Source organism: Athene cunicularia (genome assembly GCF_003259725.1).
Source record: "Athene cunicularia isolate RWA chromosome 19 unlocalized genomic scaffold, athCun1 chr19_part1, whole genome shotgun sequence".
NCBI lineage: Eukaryota > Metazoa > Chordata > Aves > Strigiformes > Strigidae > Athene > Athene cunicularia.
The window spans coordinates 8,347,910-8,365,134 of record NW_020799124.1 but is presented as its reverse complement, the minus strand read 5'-3'; the positions used below and the strand labels follow the sequence as shown (position 1 = coordinate 8,365,134).

Sequence of the window (17,225 nt, the reverse complement as noted above, 5' to 3'; positions counted from 1 at the left end):
TTTTTTTTTAAAACATGATTCCTTTTCATCAGCTGAAAGCTCACACTGGTTTGAGAAGAGCCTGGATGCCTGACTGGTTGTCTCCTTTGAAACCTTTGGGGTGGCTGCAGACAGACACCAGTGCTTCCTTTAGCACTGCTCCTTGCTTGCAGTGTTTAGTAGAGTCTGACTGAGCTCTAGATTAAAGTTGGTGGCAAAAGTCCAATGGTTTCACCCCATGCAATTTTCAGAGGCTCTCTGAAATATGTGTTTCATGGGTTTGGCAGCCAGATGTCCCTGACAGCAGCTGCTGTGACCGTTAGCAGACAGATTGCTGAAAGACTTGGTGCCTGCTCTGGTGGAGCCTTTGAAAATCTTCCCTCTCCTGGCCCTGGCTCCCTCACCCTTCTGGTCTAGAGAGCCCAGTCTGCTGGCAGCCGGCGGTGGCCGCATCCCTCAGAGCTGTCTCTTGCCCTGGCTTCTTGTGCCTGTGAAGAGCTCCCTACTCCTAGCAGTTCCCATTTCATGCCCTCCCTGGGTGCGCTGGGAGCCCTGTGCCTGCTTGAGGTGTCAGCCTGCGGGAATGCGGCAGGCGAATGTCTTCATAGTCGGCCTTTGTGAACGTGGCTGAGATAAACTCTTTACTGAACTAAATGTGGTAACAGCTGATCCCTTGGAAACAGTCACCTGGGCCCTGCGTGATGAAAAGAGGCTTTGCTGCTCTGATTAACAGCACTGGCAAGAACATTAACTCACTTTTCTTTGGAAATGAAAAGCACCTCTCCAGGAGAGTTTAAGGGATTAGGTACCAGCTGGAATATTAAGGTAGGTTTTTTTTTTGTACCTTCCTTCTAAATATGTAGCTTAAAAGCCCATTCAGCCCTGATGGGATGGGTGATTACAGCCAAGTGTCCATGTGCCTTGGCAGAGAAGAGACTCGACTAGTGCAGAAGCCAGTGTGAGACCCGTGTCACCCAAGGAGCTTCCCTGGGAGGATGGCAGCGGTGAGCAGGTCTGGCACGACTGCCTGTCCTGGGCTGTCTTGCAGGGTGCCGGGGCTCAGGATTGTAAATTAACCCCAGTCAGAGTGGTCAGCACCCACCTAAAGGGCCGAAGCTTATTTAAGCTTTGCTGAGAGCCAAATGACACCGACCTTCTCCAGCCCCTTCTTTAACAAATGCTGAAGGCTGTGGAGAAGCATTCCATGTGTCTTGACAACTCCTTTCCTTTTTGGGGAGAGATTTGCACTGGTTCCTTTATAATTTTTTTGAACACAGCACTTGCTTTCAGAAGCCTGAACTAGAAATTCCATCTGCATTAAAAGCAAAGTTCTTGTACTTCAGTGAAGGCTACTTTGGGGTGTATTTTTGAGGCCAGGCTTTTATCTTGGTGCTGGTTTCCATGAGGCTGCACAGCCAAGCTTTGCAGTGGCAGGACTGCAGCCTGACCGGTGAGCATCACATGTGATGCTTGCTGTTGACCAGCAGCCTGGCTGGGTGAAGGGATTGAAATAAGTCTATAAAACTTGTTTATAAAATAATGTAAGATTGAGAAAAGATTAAACACTTTAAAGTATTTGTTGTTCAGAACAGGTTTGAGTGCTCAAAATACTTACAAAATCCTGTTACCTTTCAACCTGCCTTTCTCCTACTGAATTTTCTATTTTAAGTAAATAGCACAGAGTTAGCTCAGATGGGAAAAGATACAAGTGTCACTGTTTAAAATGTGCTTTACTGGTTAGGTATTTATGGGAGACATTCAGGAAATGAGCAAACACTTGAAAATATATGTATTATTTATTATTGTAGCTGATTAATTACCACGTGAAACCTTTTGGTTGGTGTTACAGCTCCATATACTCTTCACCAAGCAGTGCTTCAGCAATGTATACGCTGGCATTTGTCCCAGTTAAACATTGCAGGAGATGAAAGTACTGCAGTCGATTTATGGAAGTTGGGAGTTTGAGCAGTGGAATATGACAGCATGGCACTTAGTAGAAGTGTGTGAGATCTGCAAGTGGAGAGGACCAGTGAGACAGCTGGTGATGGCTCAGTCCTCCCAGCACCAGGATGAGGAGTTGCTGCCCCCATTTTGTGAAGAAGCCTCAAGGTGAGGTAACGTGTCTAACTGGTGAAGTGATGACAGGACTAAAACCTGGCTTACAGGCATTGGGCTGCCAGAAGGGACTTGGGCTCTGTGCTTCTACAGCGGTAGAAGCTGTATTCTACTGGACTGGAGTAGAGAAGGGCAGAGAAATAAGGAAGTGATTCTTACCTGTCCCAGCTGTGCAACTGATTCTGAATCCAGGGGCTCACGGGGCACACTGTTTAGCAACCTGCCGGCTCTACGTCCTCCTTGGAGCCACCATTAGATGTTGCTATATATAAGACCATGCACCACCATCCCTTGTCCTGCCCAGGTTCCCGAGCTGAGACTGGAAAACTTTAATTCATGAGAAGCCCACCCGAAGCACTGGGTGAGCAGAGCACAGATCCCATTCAGCGGCTCTTTCCTTAGCAATGTGCACTTACAAGCATTTACTTAGCTTTAACAAGACCTAAGCAAATGAGGCATGTGTTGAGGTACTTAGTTCTAATCTGCACATCTGGAAAAACAGTATCATAAAGTCACAGAGGAAGGGGAGGTGCGACTCCCTCTGCCTTCAGCAAAGTAGATGCGGTGCTCAGTCGCAATGAGGAGAACCCCCTTCCCCTTGCTCTTGCTTGTGTAACCAGAGGTGGGCCCTTTCCTCCAGCACTGGCCATCCCTGCCGGGATGCTCTGGTTTAACCCTTCTGCAAAAAAAGTTTGCAGAATACTGCAATCCGAAAAGTTCCTTAATCAAATGACTCCTGTGGGAGAGGAGTGAGGGGGCCTAAGAGGAATGGAAGAAGCATAAGAGAGATGTAGGAAAATGCTTTTTATGGAATGAATAGTTTTTGGTGCAGAGGCGGCAACGTTGTATTTTATTCTAATTTGGGGGTTTTTGGGGAACGTGTGATTGACACCCAAGGAGGGGTGCAGGATGTTGTTTCTCAGCAAGCTGTCATTCCTGCGCTCCATTTACCTGTCAGCACTCCCGTGGAGACTTCTCTCTTTAGATGCCATTAACCCATTTCCCACAGCGCATCCCTGCAGCCTCTCCAGGGAGGCGGCAGCCTGTGAGGGGCCCCATCCACTCCCTGCAGCTGTGAGGAACCACTTTGGGGTTGTGCTTTGGCTTGTTTTTCTTGGCTGTACCTTTGCTGCACTGGCAAGCAGGAGCCTTTCTGCTGTAAGTCCACCTGTGGCTTGTTGCTGATGGGCCAGGCAAAGCCCAGCGCTGCCTACCCTGAGCTGGCTGATGCCCCATCAGCTCCAGGCTCACTCCTGCCGATGCAACATGGTTTTCCTACCTAGCCTACGGTCATCCCTAGCTGTCCTTTCGCCCCCACGTGGCTGCCATCTTCCTGGGGAAGGACTGGCTCTTGTACGTGGGTTCAGTGCCTGGCCTGCAGCAGCATGGGGCCCTGCATAGCATCATGCCCAGACCCTGCTGGGTCAGGGGAAGTGCTGCTGTCACCAGGGCTCTTTTATCTTCCCATACTGGCCTTGTTCAGGAGAGGAAGGACTGGTAGTCCCACACTTACAAAAAGGGCCATTAAGAGGTTTGTTTTGCTATAGCATAAATTTCAGCCAAATTATTCCTCTTGGCCATATCCCCTTAATTAAGAGTGTGTATGTTAAATGCTGTGAGCCTGAGCAGAGTCTCATTGCAAAGTAAACCAAGAGCATAGGATTTAGGCGAGTCTTTTGTTAGTGCTGTACAGGGCTTATGCTAATAACAACAGCAGAGATTGAACCCAATCCCTGAAGAGCTTTCCAGGAGTCTGATTAATCTGTTTAACAATGAATCTGGGTTTTTGTTTTGATCTTTTTCATGAGAGTTAAATTTTTGTCCCTTTTAGAGTAGCTGTGGATCATGTAAGCACAGCAGTATTGATTTCCTAATTGGCTTCAGGTTTATCTGTATCTATTATGTTAAGGGTTTGCAAGAGCACCCGTCACCATGGCATCAGAATGCTTCCTATGCCAAAAATGCTTGATAAAAACATACATATACGTGTGCACGCACTTTTTTTTGGTCTGTTGGAAAGCGTGAAGACATTCTGCTGGAAAATCATGGTTTTGCATGATTGTATTCCCCAAATAGTTAGCTTTGCAAATAGCTCTCTTCTCGTGCTGGTATTACGGCTTTGGTTCACATGCCATTGAAGAGAGACATCTTCCTAATGAGCTCTGGACCAGACCCTGTACAAGAAGAATTTTGCATTTCTATTGTTCACGGTTCATACTGTGGGGATGGTGCTGGTGCTGTACAAAGAGAGAGTCAGTGACAGACCCTGACTCAAAAGCATATTGTTTAAAGGTCAAGATATAGCAAGGGAAGGAAAAAAGGGTGGAGATGGAGGGGAAAGAGTACAAATCTTTAGCCAGTCAGACTAGTGTCTCCCCGGGGCAAGCCACAAATGCTCTGACTGCCTTTGACTTTCTGAAATATACAGCATGGGGAAGCAGGATATTTAAAGTGAAGGTGCAGATGTTGAAGGTAACAAGATTTAAAGGCTGTGTGGCACAAAACACAATGCGGCACAGAGCTGGAGGAACTAGACTACACAACGTGCACTCAGAGAAATGTTCCACTATTTATAGCAAAAGCTTCTTCCTCTCTTGATTTCACCTCTTCTTGAATGCACTCAGTGATTGCTTTTCATGTATGAATGCTTGTAAAAATGGAGGTCCCTAAACAGACCTGCAATGTTTGTATGAGTTAATGACTTCAGAGAGCTCTGGTTGTTTAAAACCCAGAGTGGCGATGAAGTCGCCTTGGCCGCAGTTGGCAGTCCCCTGCGGAGCAGATCCCGTGCGGGCGGCAGGACACTGTGGTGGTGGCTGCACACAGCTCCATCCTGGGGGAGCTTTCTCATTACTGGCTTTACTAACTTTACTTACTGCTTACAGCAGGGTGGGAAGGAGTCTCCACAGGGGGTGAGAAATCCATGTGAAGGGTGTAACCTCTGTGGGATTTGCACTGTCAGAGAGCAGAGGGTGAATGAAATCTCACCAATGATTTCCAGCTGGAGCAGAGTAGAACCCTTAGTCTGAAACCAGGGGCTTGTAATGGGTAGGTCTTTGTAACGTGTTTTATTCTGGGCATTCTCCTCCTGTTTCTATGCTCCCTGCAGTCCCCTTTGCATTCAGCTGCCAGGAAAGGGAGTTACATTGCTGGTTACCCCCGGGGCAGACCTGCCTTGGCTGCAGGTCGGACACAAACAGCTGAGGGAGTATTTCCAGGGGTGAGACAGTCCTTACACTTCTGCAACGGAGTCCCAGAGAAAGGGATTAAGGGTAACAGTAAGCTCCTTTTTGCCTGCTCTCTCCCCAAGGTGCAGCTATTTGTCTACTGAGAGGATCTGTCTGTCTTTGGGTTGGCGTTTCAGAAGTGCCAGAGGCGTAGGCTCAGAGTGCCGCGGTGGCGTGCTGGTCTGCAATCCAGCACCCAGAGTCCCCCGTGTGATGGCCGGGAGAGCTGGAGGCGGCCGCTGAAGTCCTGCTGCCTCATCAGTGCTTGGGAGCGTGGCTCGGACGAGGACAGACACCCAGAGCGGTTATTCCAGCAGGGAGCACACAGATCTCATGACGTTATAACTGTAGCAGAAGAGATGGTAATTACCCTTTATTTTGAAGGATGTCTTTAGTGTGGGAGAGGGGATGTGTTTGCATCGGTGTGAAGTGCATTTGCAGTGGAGCTGTTGTGCACTCTTCTTGAGGGCTGTCAGGTTTACCTCCATCCTGGAGACTTTGTGCATCTGATATGATCACTGTGAAGAGCAATAGATTATGATGTGCTGGTGGGATCTGAGCTGTTTGCTTAAATTTCTGGGCATGCTTGTCTGTGAAAGTGTGTAAGTGTGTGTGCCATCCTGGCAGCCACCGGGCTGTGGTCACAGCTGAGCTGCCAGTCCCAAGGGCATCTCTCTGAACCCCTCGGAGGTGTGTGTCCACCCACCTGCAGCTTTAGCCATGTTCACTGTAATGATGCTGAAAACTGGCTTATCCTTTGCTAATCTTGTACTTGCACCTGCAGACAGCTGTTTGTGAGCCTTTGTAGAGATTTTCAGCTTTTTCATCCTTCCTCATCAATGCTGGCAGCTGCTGCTTCTCTGCTTCATGGTAATTTTGACTGAGTTAAAACCTCCAGGCTTGTCTGGGATGTTTCTTTGTGTGTAAGCCTCTCCATCCTTCGGCCAGCCTGTTCTCTGGGTTCTCTTCCCTTCTGCTACCTGAGATGGGTCATCTTCCCCATTAGTAAATTATGATAATTCAGTGGTGAAGTTGAAGTTCTCAGAGGGAAGAGGGGTGGAAAAAGGTGGCCAGGAGGCATGGGCAGTCAGGGTTTGATGCTTCAGCTGAGGAAGATCACTGGCTTTCCATGGAGGAAAGTAGATGGGTGTTGGCACCTGTTAACACCTTTAGTCCAGTAAAGGCAGATTGCAAATTCATTCCCTGGTGAGAAATGTCCATTCTTTTATATTTGTTTGTGTAAAGACAGATGCTCACAAAGATGGCCAGTTAGGTAAAAACCCTGGCTGCGTTCTCCTTCAGCTCTGTTGAAAGATTCAGAAAACCTAAAACCAGCAGAAATACAGTACTGAGACGTTGGTTGTAGTGTGATGCCAGCAGTACAGTGCAGAACAATTTAAATTAGTTCTGTGAAGTTATTCCATTTACGAGTGTATTTTTTGTGCTATGTTAATTGAACATGCAGAAATTGGCAGCCCCACAGGAAGGCTGTGCACTGGACTGTAAAACAGATTGAAGAGACTGATGTTTTCTGGGGCTGCCCAGACTGTTTGCTGTGTGTTTTACTGTTTCTTTTTGCTTGTGGGTGCCCTGAGGGAGACCTGCTGCCTGATGTCCTTCACCTGGATTTTAGGAAGAGGGCAGAGGGCCATCTGCCCTAGACCTACTGTCTGATCTTGAGCTAGCATTTCAAAGGCATCAAGGTATCGGTTGGGGTCTGTTAAGAATTATTTATGGGAATTACATCTGCTCCCCTGTGCTCTGTTTCCCTGCCCATGACTGTTATCCCACAGCATGTTTGTGAGGATGACCACATTTGTTTTGCAAGGTGTTTGTATTCCTCCAGAATGGAGAGATATTTAAGTACCATAAATGGTTTAACTTAATTCTTTTGCAGCTTCGTATGAGAGCTTTTGCAAAAGTAACAGAAGGATGTTGGAATAGTTTGGCTGCAGTCCTGGCACCTGCCTGCACGGAGCCCCGCTGGCTCTGCAGCCAAGCTCTGCCTGTCCCCCTGCCAGGAGCAGGGCTTGTGGTTGCATTTGCAGGGGTGCTCAGCTGCACGAGTGGCTGGTGCCAGCAGCTTGTACACGCTTAACCCAAGTCTTAGCTGAGATTGGAGGCATCTCCAAAATTGACTTTCAGAACACTTTAATTTCAAACTCGCAATGTGGTTTTTCTGTCCTGTTTCACCACTGGCACTGCAAACGGGAGCCCCTTCCTGACCTTAGAGTGCTGCTGCATTAACTTATAAAATGGACAAGTGATTTAGGTAATGAATTGATTTGAATTTGGTCATGGATTGAATGAGACTTTCAGAGCCAATGTGCTTAGTCATCAGATGACTCATGTCTTAGTCTCTTTTAGAATAAGTGCTTCTCTTTTTGGGTGCTTCCAGAATGGCATGGGTAGAGATGAGCTTAAAATTTCCAGCTCCCCTTTTGATAATTTTTAAAAAAAATTCTAAAAAAAGAATGATTGTGGGAGGGAAGATAATACAGTCAGTCAAATCAAGGCCTTTGGAAAGAATGTGATGGGATTGTTTATCGGACAGAAGAGGAAACAACTCTATCTGGCAAGTAGGGTGCATCCCAGGAGCTTAGCCAGAATTCTACAGCACTGTGAGACTTTAATTTTGATGTTTACTTCCTGGTCAGGCAGAGTGATCTCATGCTTCAAATCAGACTTCTTAAGCTTTGTTCTCAGGTTACTCTAGTGAGTCCACATTGTGGGTAACTGCAAGTCTAAGCCTATTCTCAAATTCCTGTGCCACCAGCAGTATGTAGAAGCATCCTTAGATGGGAGTTGGCCCCTGAAACACACTCAGGATTGCTGTGCAAATAAAATCCTGCTGTCCTCAACATTTATATGTAATTATATTTTTCAATAGTCAAAACATTGAAGAAATTGACTTAAACCTGGTTGTTCAGAAATGTGCACACATTTAAGCAAGTGAATAGTATATCTGAGAACCTGGGGAAACAATGGAAAATTACTTTGTAATCCACTGTAAACTTTATATAGCAAATAAACAGTTTCTTTTTCTTTCTAATCTCAGCCATCCTGCAACAAATATTCCTGATCTAACCAGGTTCCTGATGAATCAGTTGAGCTCAGAGTGACACAGTGTGATCTCTGCTGCCCAGCCATGCGGGTCAGGTTAGAAGCAGCCAAAGAGGGAGACCTGTGCACTGAGCGACATGGGGCACTGCTGCTGCCTTAGGCATAGGCTTTGCTAAGCCGGATGTGGTTAAACTCGTAGCAGTGCTTCAGAAGTTGAAAATGGGAATGCACTGACTGTCAATAACAGGTCTGTAAGCATGACTCCAGTGCAGATGTTTTGGTTTGTCAGGAATGATAATATAGCGTTGTTATAAAAAATTATGCTGGTGTTAGATCTACTCTTGCAATGGTGTGTTTAATTATAGGAAGAAGACAAAGGCACATGAAGTAGCCAGAGGTTGGGAATCAGAAGTTTTGGATTCTTTTACTGAGCACTGCGGTGCCATCTGACCCTGAGCAAGAGTGTCTCTTCTTCACTATTCTCTGTAAATGTTCTTTTGGCCCCTGGTGAACAGGCACCATCTGTAAAAGAGGGGTAGGTCATGGCAGGTGACAGATACTATGTAAATGAGAATTTTCCATTGAAATGTATTGGGCTACAATTTCAAAAACAGGAAGCTGAAGAATAGGGTTTTATTGTCAAACAGAACTGGTGAAAGGAAAGCCAAAAATAGTTTTCTTATGAGTGTCCTTTGTCAGGTACAAGGGAGTAATTCGCAGGCTTGTAGGTTTTAAGGTCTTCTATAATTGTCTATGCTAGATCTCCTGGGTCACAAGCCTGGAGGGTTTTACCAGCAGTTCCTTTCGGAGAAGTCAGGAGGAACTGATCACTTCCTCAAGAAGCTTTCCAGCGTGTTTTTGCCTCTTTTAATTGCAGAATTAGTTTCTTTGTGTTCTCCGTTTTAAAAAGTAACCAATTGTCAAGACTGCTAAACCTCAAAAGGCAAAGGAATAATACTAATCCATGATAATATAATAGTAAAGGGAAATGTTAGTGATTTGGTGTTGTTACTGCACAGAAAACCTTCCAGATGAGGTTAGTTCACATGCAGAGAATGCAGATAAAGCTGCCTCGAAGTGTGTGGGTTACCTCTGTGGGTTTATTTGTACTTCTGCTCGGTGTTTGGTTGATGATACCGAGTGTTTCTGGCATCCTTTCCAAATGAGTGTGTGTGCCTCCCAGACAGCAACAAGCAATCAGGAAGGCACGGGAGATGACCGCGCTCCCTGCGCCCTGGTGCATCTCTCACGGGCTCGAGCAGCTGCAAAGCAAACAGCCACGGTGATTGAGGGCTGGAGAGGGACAAAGCGAGAGGAACTGAGCAGGAGCCATTTTGGAAGACTCAGTCGGAGCGTAGCTGATCCATGCAACGGGGTGCAGCCTTCCTACAGCCTCTGCCACCCCACGGCTCGATTGCATCCTCGCTCCCCATGTTTTGTGCGCAGGCAGCTGCAAGCTCATGTCTAGACAGAGCCCAGCCCTGTCACCTTGCTCTTGTGTGTGTGTGTGTGTGCAATGGCAGTTATTTCTGGTGCTTCCTTGACATGAGCCCTGCTAGCCTAAGCAAAGCTGTCGTTCTCCTGGGATGGCTTCAGTGGAACTGGGCAGCTCTTTAGGCACATGTGAAACACATTCACCCAGACACTCATAAGTATTTCCACATTTTTGACGCTGAGATTTTCAGTGTTGTTCACACTTCGGCACGTGGATATTGTCCTTTCTGATGTCCTCAGACCATAGTTAAAGTCCAAGTATGTGCTTAAATGTTTTGCTGGAGTAGAGCCGACATTTCCATCACAGAGAGTAGCAGTGTATTGGGAAACTTGGTGGCTGCCTACAGGCTAATTGTTCCAAAATGCATACTGGAAGGTGCTGAGCACGCTGGCTGGGAGCCAGCAAGACTTTTAAACACATGCTTTGCTTTTTTTTTTCCCCCCACATTGTTACCAGTTTTGTTCTTTGATTTCTTTTCCCCTGGTAACTAGAGACAGCTATCTGAGTAGCCAGAGCAGTGTAATTCATACACCAGTGATACTCTGACCTGTACCACAGGGATGTCTCACAGGACATGCGATGGCTGATGGGAGCAGGTATTGCGACCAGTGCCCAAGTTAGTTGGCTTCTGATTTTTCTCCTCTGCATTTTCCTGCTGGGCATGGGGCAGGCCAGGCTGTATGAACAATGCTCAAACTACATTTGTAAACCACATTCCATCTTTCCACATGTCTTTTCTTGCTATTAAACTGCACAGATCATATTTCCTTCCCCCCTTTCCTTTTATACTGTATTTGCCTTTCACTTGGCTGGAAAATTTTGCCAGCAAACTGCCAAATTCAGGTTTTATTTGGAAGTGGTATTGCCTGCAGTGGAGCCCAGGTCAGGGCAGAGAGGAGCATAAAAATCCTCTGGAAGTTGATGGCTTCTAACTGCCCTTGGGTTTTCAAGGGGTTGTTCTTTGGCTTTGCCTGATGTGTGCAGGAGAAAGGTGATACAGCCCTAGTCGGAGGCTGGGAAGGAGGCTTTGATTCTGCAAAGAGGTGACTCCATGTGTGCTGCCATTGGTATCAGCTGTGCCTCATTTATCCCTGTAGCTGGGGCAGCTCCTCCTGCAGCTCCACGTGCCTCACTAGGGTTTGCAAAGCCAAGACTAAATCCTGTTTTGCGGTCAAACTGCACCTCCCTCAGCAAGAAGTGTCTCCTTGCCAGCAGATTTACTCCCTGTTCTGCTCCTGCACCTGCTGACTTGACCATAAATGTGCCTTTTTCTGCTCTTCCTGTTGAGGCTCTGCAGAAGTGACACAGCTGTTGGATGGGTTCAGCTGGTTCAGTTCAGAAAGGGTCCAGCTGGTCGAGTACAATGCACAGTGCTTGTCCTGACCCACAGAGAATGGGGAAACTGCTTTGGGGTCCCAGGACAGCCTGGCACCCCAGCCATGGCTGCTGCTCAGCCCCAGGCTTGCTGTGCACAGCCAGAATGCCTGGGGTGCAACTAGGGTGCAACAGGCTAGCATTTTCACACTTGTTTTTCCAAGTAAAGCTGCACCTGGAAACTTTTGGTCCTTAGGTGCTGCAAGGCCTTTTTCATGCTCTGACAAATGCTGAGATTATCATCAACCTAGATTTCTAGAATAGCATTGCAATGACTCAAAAGAACAGCCTTCTCCCTGCAGCCTTTGCTTAGTGACTCGCTGGATAATCTCCAGACATTGACCTTGGGGCTTTGAAAAGTGCATTTTGGCTTAAACAGCTAAAGCTTAAGGCTTCAAAGGAGTTGGGAAGCCTCCTACCCTTTAAATTTCCAGGCAGTGTGGGTTATGTGTGCAGGGACAAGGGTAATTGTAGGGGCGGTTTACCTGGTTCTGACCCCTGAGGGATCTGTTGCTCATCCCCAGGAGCCTGTTACCTCTGTACAAAGAGCATCACTGCTGCTGCCTTTGATTTTGTGCAGGTTAACTGAGGCCATGTTTTCAAGTCCTGGGGCTTCTGAAGATGTGAGAATTACCAGAAAATGGGAGTTTTCCATGTGGAAATACAGCAAATACTTTGAGCTCTGGATTTGAAGTCCATTTGTCTTTTTCTTACAGTGTTCACTGCTTTTTGTCTTGCCCTTTGCCTTTTGCCTTGGGATATGCAGATTGGCAGAGTTAATAAAGACCTTCAGCCCATGGACATTTAAGAGATGGGTGCTGAGATCATTTCCCTGGTTAAAACTCGGCAGAGATCACCTTGAATAGAAGTGTCTACCCATATTTGAACCACTGGGAAGAAGAAAACCTGCTGTGTTCTGTGCTGTACATTTTTATTGTAGATTGGCAATCCTGGAACAGCTAGAAATTAATGTTTTTAAAAGCCTGGAAAGACTTTTCACTGTAGCTGGTTTACAGAACTAAGCAACTTGATACATCCTCTGAAATACCTCCAGATCTCACATAGGCAGCCAACAGCTTTTTTCCCTATCTGGGAAGAAGATAAACCTCTAAGACCAACATGTAAAAATGTGAATTTGTTCTGCCTGGTGGCTTGTTCAGTTTGTTGAGGATGCTTTTTAAACAACAGTAACTTCAGTGCTGGTCTGTGCTGTGAGATCTGAGGCTGGCAAAGGCATCTGATGCTGAATTACTGCGCTGTGTTGATGGTCTGTGTGTGTGCTTCCCCAGATCCCACTTTGCTGCTCCTAAACTATGTATGTGTTGTTCTTCCAGTGATTTGCTTTTCTGTCGTTGAATTTTTATATATCGTGCAGCAATAACAAATCTGGCATCCCTGAGCCTGTCAAAAGAGTTAACCATGGCAGCTGGTATGGAAGGTGCTAATGGGTGCAGGGAAGGAGGCAGGCAGGACTGAGAAATATGCTGGTGAAATAAATTGGGGAAGAGGAGTGAAATGGTCTGAAAGTGTGCAGGCTGTCTGCTGCGTGCTGATGTGCAGCTGTGGGCTGAGACACCACTGCTGAAGCAGCAGCTTGTCTGCACAATTTCAGGTTGCTTCTTCCCTCTTCAATTTATTTATTTACTAGTGTATATCATGGGCTCTGCTGAGGAAGGAGGACGCTGCTCAGGGTTATGGGTCCTTGCTGCAGAATATATGCCAGAAATTCAGGAATTTGAGTAGGAAAACAGATGCAGACCCCGTGTTGAGCTTGCAGCATTCGTGGTTGGGAAACCACTTGTAACCTGTTCACTTGTAACCTGCAAAGGTTTGCTGCAGAGCGCTGACAGCAATCCTGCTTAACCTGTTCTTTACAGGATTTCTGTAAACTCATCCTGACAGGAGAAGGGTGGTGTGTTTTCTTCTCTGCTCCTTCTCTCTGCAGCTTTTGAGCCCCGCTGGGCAGAGGAGGAACCCTCAGAGGTGTGAGGTTCCTGCATGTGTGGCAGACATTGGCAGCAGTAGGGGATGGGACTGGAGGAAGGCTGGAGGAGGTCTTGTCCACGTGTGTAAATGCCTGATGAGGGGAGCTGGTGAAGAAGATAAAGGCAGATTTGTCTCAGTGGTGCCCAGTGAATGGACAAGAGGCAATGGGCACAAACTGAAATACAGAAAACTGCCTTTAAAACAATCAGCTGTTGTTTACACTTGTTTTCTGTTCTTCAGGGTCACAGATTGGTGTGTGAGTGCTGGTTTGCCTGATTGGCAGGTTCCCCTGCTCTTCTGGAGCCTTTGCTGCAGGCTGGGCTTATCAGGCTTAAAAACCAGACCTTACATTAAAACCAGAGGGCAGATGCCATGTGCTGTGCCTGTTCTTGCATGTGCTTACTGCTGTGTGTTGTGGTTTTGGTTCTTTCTCTTATATTTCCTTTTCTTTTTCTCCATGCCACAAGAGATGCTTTCCATAGGCTGTTCGCTAGTGCCCAGGCCCCATTTTGATCGGATGGGTGCTGCAGCAATTGCAGTGGTTTAGAAACAGGTTTGATTTGTGCGCTTGGATCTGCTCTGATGAGATCAGAGGGGATTTGGCCATCGTGGAGGGTTAGACTTCACTTTTGCAGACTGTTATGCTGTTCATGTCCTCTTGATTTCTTCATTTTAGGTTTGTTCGTCACTGTATCATCTTCTGTGGCAATTTTGAGATACCATTACAGATTGCAGCAGAAGACGGCTCATCTGAGACTAATCCCTTTCCCTTAGAACAATTGAAAATCTTTTTCCTTTAACCTGCCATTTACCTCACCATGGTACAGACATTTGAGAAGTCATTATTGCAATGAAGACCCTAAATATTAAAGACTCCATAATTCTGAGGTAGTTATTTTTCTCATAAATCAACAGGGTCTGGCTGCTGCCTTGCTTGTTAATATTTTACAAATAATCTAAGTCTTCAAACTTCATATAATCTGACATTCTCAGTTATTTTTTTGAAGCACCCCCTCGCTGGCTGTTTAAATGCCACCTTCAGCAAGCTGTGCTCCCTGCCACTGCTGCCCCCTCTCTTGGGAATCACTCCATCTCTCAGCTCAGCAAATGACAGTAACCATGACACTTCTTCCTCCTCTTCCTCTTCCTCCTCCTCCTCCTTCTGCCTGCTCAGGTTCAGCCCCAGCAGTCTGATCCCTCTGCTGCACAAATTCTGCACTGACCTACAAGGTACCTCTCTGTGAGGTGACGTTGCCCATGCCCATCTGTGCAACCTCAAGCTGTAACAGCATGTACTCCTATAGCTGGTGGTCAGAAGGCTGCTTTTCCACTGGATTATGGGGTTCAGCTTTCCATGTGCATGGTGCAAGTTGCATTTGGGGTATTTCCTGCACTCTTGGAAGAGGAGGTTGGGGTAGGCAGGCTCTGAGTCAGCATCAGCTGAGTGCCAGATGGGAGCATGCACAGGAGCAGCTTTGGAAACGGGAGTCTCCTGAGTTTTTGCTCTCCTCTGACATCAAACTGGGTGACTCAAATGTTGTCCAGGCAGTGTGTGTGCATATTAACAAGCCCAGTTCCTTCATACTGCTTTCCCTAGGGTCACTTGGAGATAGGACAAACCATTCGATATGGCTAGGGACATGCTGGGACATCCTCTGTGTGGTCATGCAGCATGACTGGGCTTGGTGCTCTCTGCCCATACCGACCTCCATCCTCTGTCCTTCATTGCCACATTGTCAGGGGCTGACGTCAGGCTGGCACAGCAGCCAGGGTCCTTCCCCCACAAGGCTTTTGTGTGCCTTGTCACAAGGACATATGGGATTTGTTATAATCTGAGCTCAGGTCATCTGCAGGGACAGTGTGGACGTGTGGAGTTGGGTGTTGGGATGTGCTGTGTTTGTGATCACTACTGGGATATTGCAGAGAATAGCGAGAATGGCACTTAGCATCACGGCAAGCAAAACCTGTGGGATATGTGGGCTGAGTGCCTCTCATTGACCATTCCCCATGCTTCCCTGTCTGTAATTTGCAAAATAAAACCACCTCCAATGCTCATACACTGATAAACAGCTTTAAAAGATTAAAGCAGAAGCAAGTACAGCCCAGCATCAGGCCCACAAGTCTTGCTGAACCTCTAGCTCCTATAAAACACTGCAGCCAAACCTGTTGTATGAAGGTAGTTTGTAGACAGGGCTTGAGTACAAAGGAGCACAGCTCCTCTTTGATTCATTGGTGTTGTGCCCACTGAAGCCATGGTGAAGATGTGCTAACATAGCTGCATCCATTTAAATAATGTTCTAGCAGGGTTCCTCTTTCACCAGCATTATCTGGAGTGTTTAATATTAATATTGCTCTCAGTTAGATTTGGCACTCCTCAATGTTTTCTTGTTACAGGAATTTCCTTAAGTAGAAACTTTTTCTTCAGAGCAATTTTCGGTTGATTATTGCTTATATATGCAATTAGGATAATTGCATCTGATTATGCAAATTTATTTAATCATATAATTAGAACATGGAGGGATGAAATATAATGCAGTTGGGAAATCTTTTGTAAAACTTCCTGAGTTCACTACTCTGTGCACAAGGTGGTTGTTCTCTCATGCCATAGGCTGGTAGACTTGAGATTTTAGTTCATCATGCTGGGTAGTTTCAAAATGTATTTAAAATATGCTGTTATTTGCTCTTAAAACTAGTTACATGGCCTTTGTGGTATGAAGGTGTGTAACTTTTATTTTTCACATTATAATATCAGGAGCTCGCTGCTGAGCTCAGTACTGCTGTCTCACATCTGCATCCACACCTTACACCCAGAGACATGAAAGCATCAGTCCTACATGGAACCCAAACCCCAGATCTTATCTTCAGCCAGGGTGTCTCATGGGGTAGAGAGGGAGAGCTGGACAAGCATGGAGTCCTCAGGGGTGCTCCTTGCCTGTAGCTCAGGGACTGAACTGGCCCTGAAATCCCTTCTGAAAACACTCTGCCTTGGTAAGGGCTAAGAAGGAGGAGGTAGAAGTGGTGCATTTTCCAGACTGTGGTCTGGAGATGTTTGTTGTCATTCAAGAAATCTGGCAGGAGCAGGAGCCTGAACCTCTTTCTCAAATTTCTCATGCAGCTCCTGAATTACAAAAAAATACCGTTCTTTGTCCTTCTGCAGTTACTTTTAAAGCTGTGCTAGGAGCTTCACAGAAGTAATCAAAGCGCCTTGCTTTTATGATCTAATTTTCAGCTGTGGCACAACAGCCAGGCTTACTGCCAAGAACTGGGGAGAGAAGAGGGAAAAGACTAGGATGATTATAGCAGGATCGAGTGATTTCTCAGCAAGACACGATTGTCTGTGCTCTGAAACAAGAGCCTTGTAAGCCGCAGGATAAAGCAAACATATGGTGTATATGAAAAAAGCACAAATGGTATATTCTTATTTATTATTTGGGTTGTATTAATGTCTCCTGTTTCTAGTCAGGAATAGGTACCAAAAATGATTATCCGCTTCCCCACGAGAACATGGTCCAAATAGCCAGTCTGGTGTACATCTGTCTTGATTATCTCTGCGAGGGCTGCAGGGATTTGCATTCTTTTTGGCTTCACAGAGCTGCGGCTTCTTGTTGTTCTTTGCCACTTGGTTGGGGCTGCCTTTTGGCCAGTGGATGCCTGAAAGTGGTCTTCACAGATGCCAAGGAGCTTGTGGGCTTCTCCAAGGCCTGATTCCTCACAGCAGCAGTGTGAGTGGAGGCGGACAGGGGTCCTGCTCAGTGTGCTGGGGGTGAGCAGAGCTGAAGTGAAGGCCAGCATGCTCTGAGTTGCATTGCTGCGCCAAAAATGAACCCTTCAGTTGCTCTCCCACCACAGCAATGAGAGCCATAAGTGGCCCCTTAGACCCGGAGAGCCATGTGTTGCAAACCACTTTGTGCTTGTGGGGCTCTTGGCAGCTCACATGTTGCTCCAGTGAATGGCTCTGGGACACAAGTTCCTCTTCAGCTTCTCCA

General features: G+C 46.6%; 1 protein-coding gene across 6 annotated transcripts in view; it reads left to right on the top strand.

The window, feature by feature from the left end:
- CAMKK1 (calcium/calmodulin dependent protein kinase kinase 1) overlaps window positions 1–17,225 on the top strand; it is a 102,048-nt gene that overhangs the window by 19,262 nt on the left and 65,561 nt on the right. For 2 of the 6 annotated variants that reach the window (XM_026861572.1, XM_026861567.1), the window contains exon 1: window positions 678–804. The exons of 1 other annotated variant lie outside the window; for it this stretch is intronic. The gene's annotated coding sequence lies outside the window, so the exon portion shown is untranslated. Of the gene's footprint in view, window positions 1–677; window positions 805–5,203; window positions 5,373–5,404; window positions 5,684–7,509; window positions 7,594–17,225 lie in introns of those variants that run through there. 3 more of the 6 variants (XM_026861570.1, XM_026861568.1, XM_026861571.1) reach the window with 3 other exon arrangements.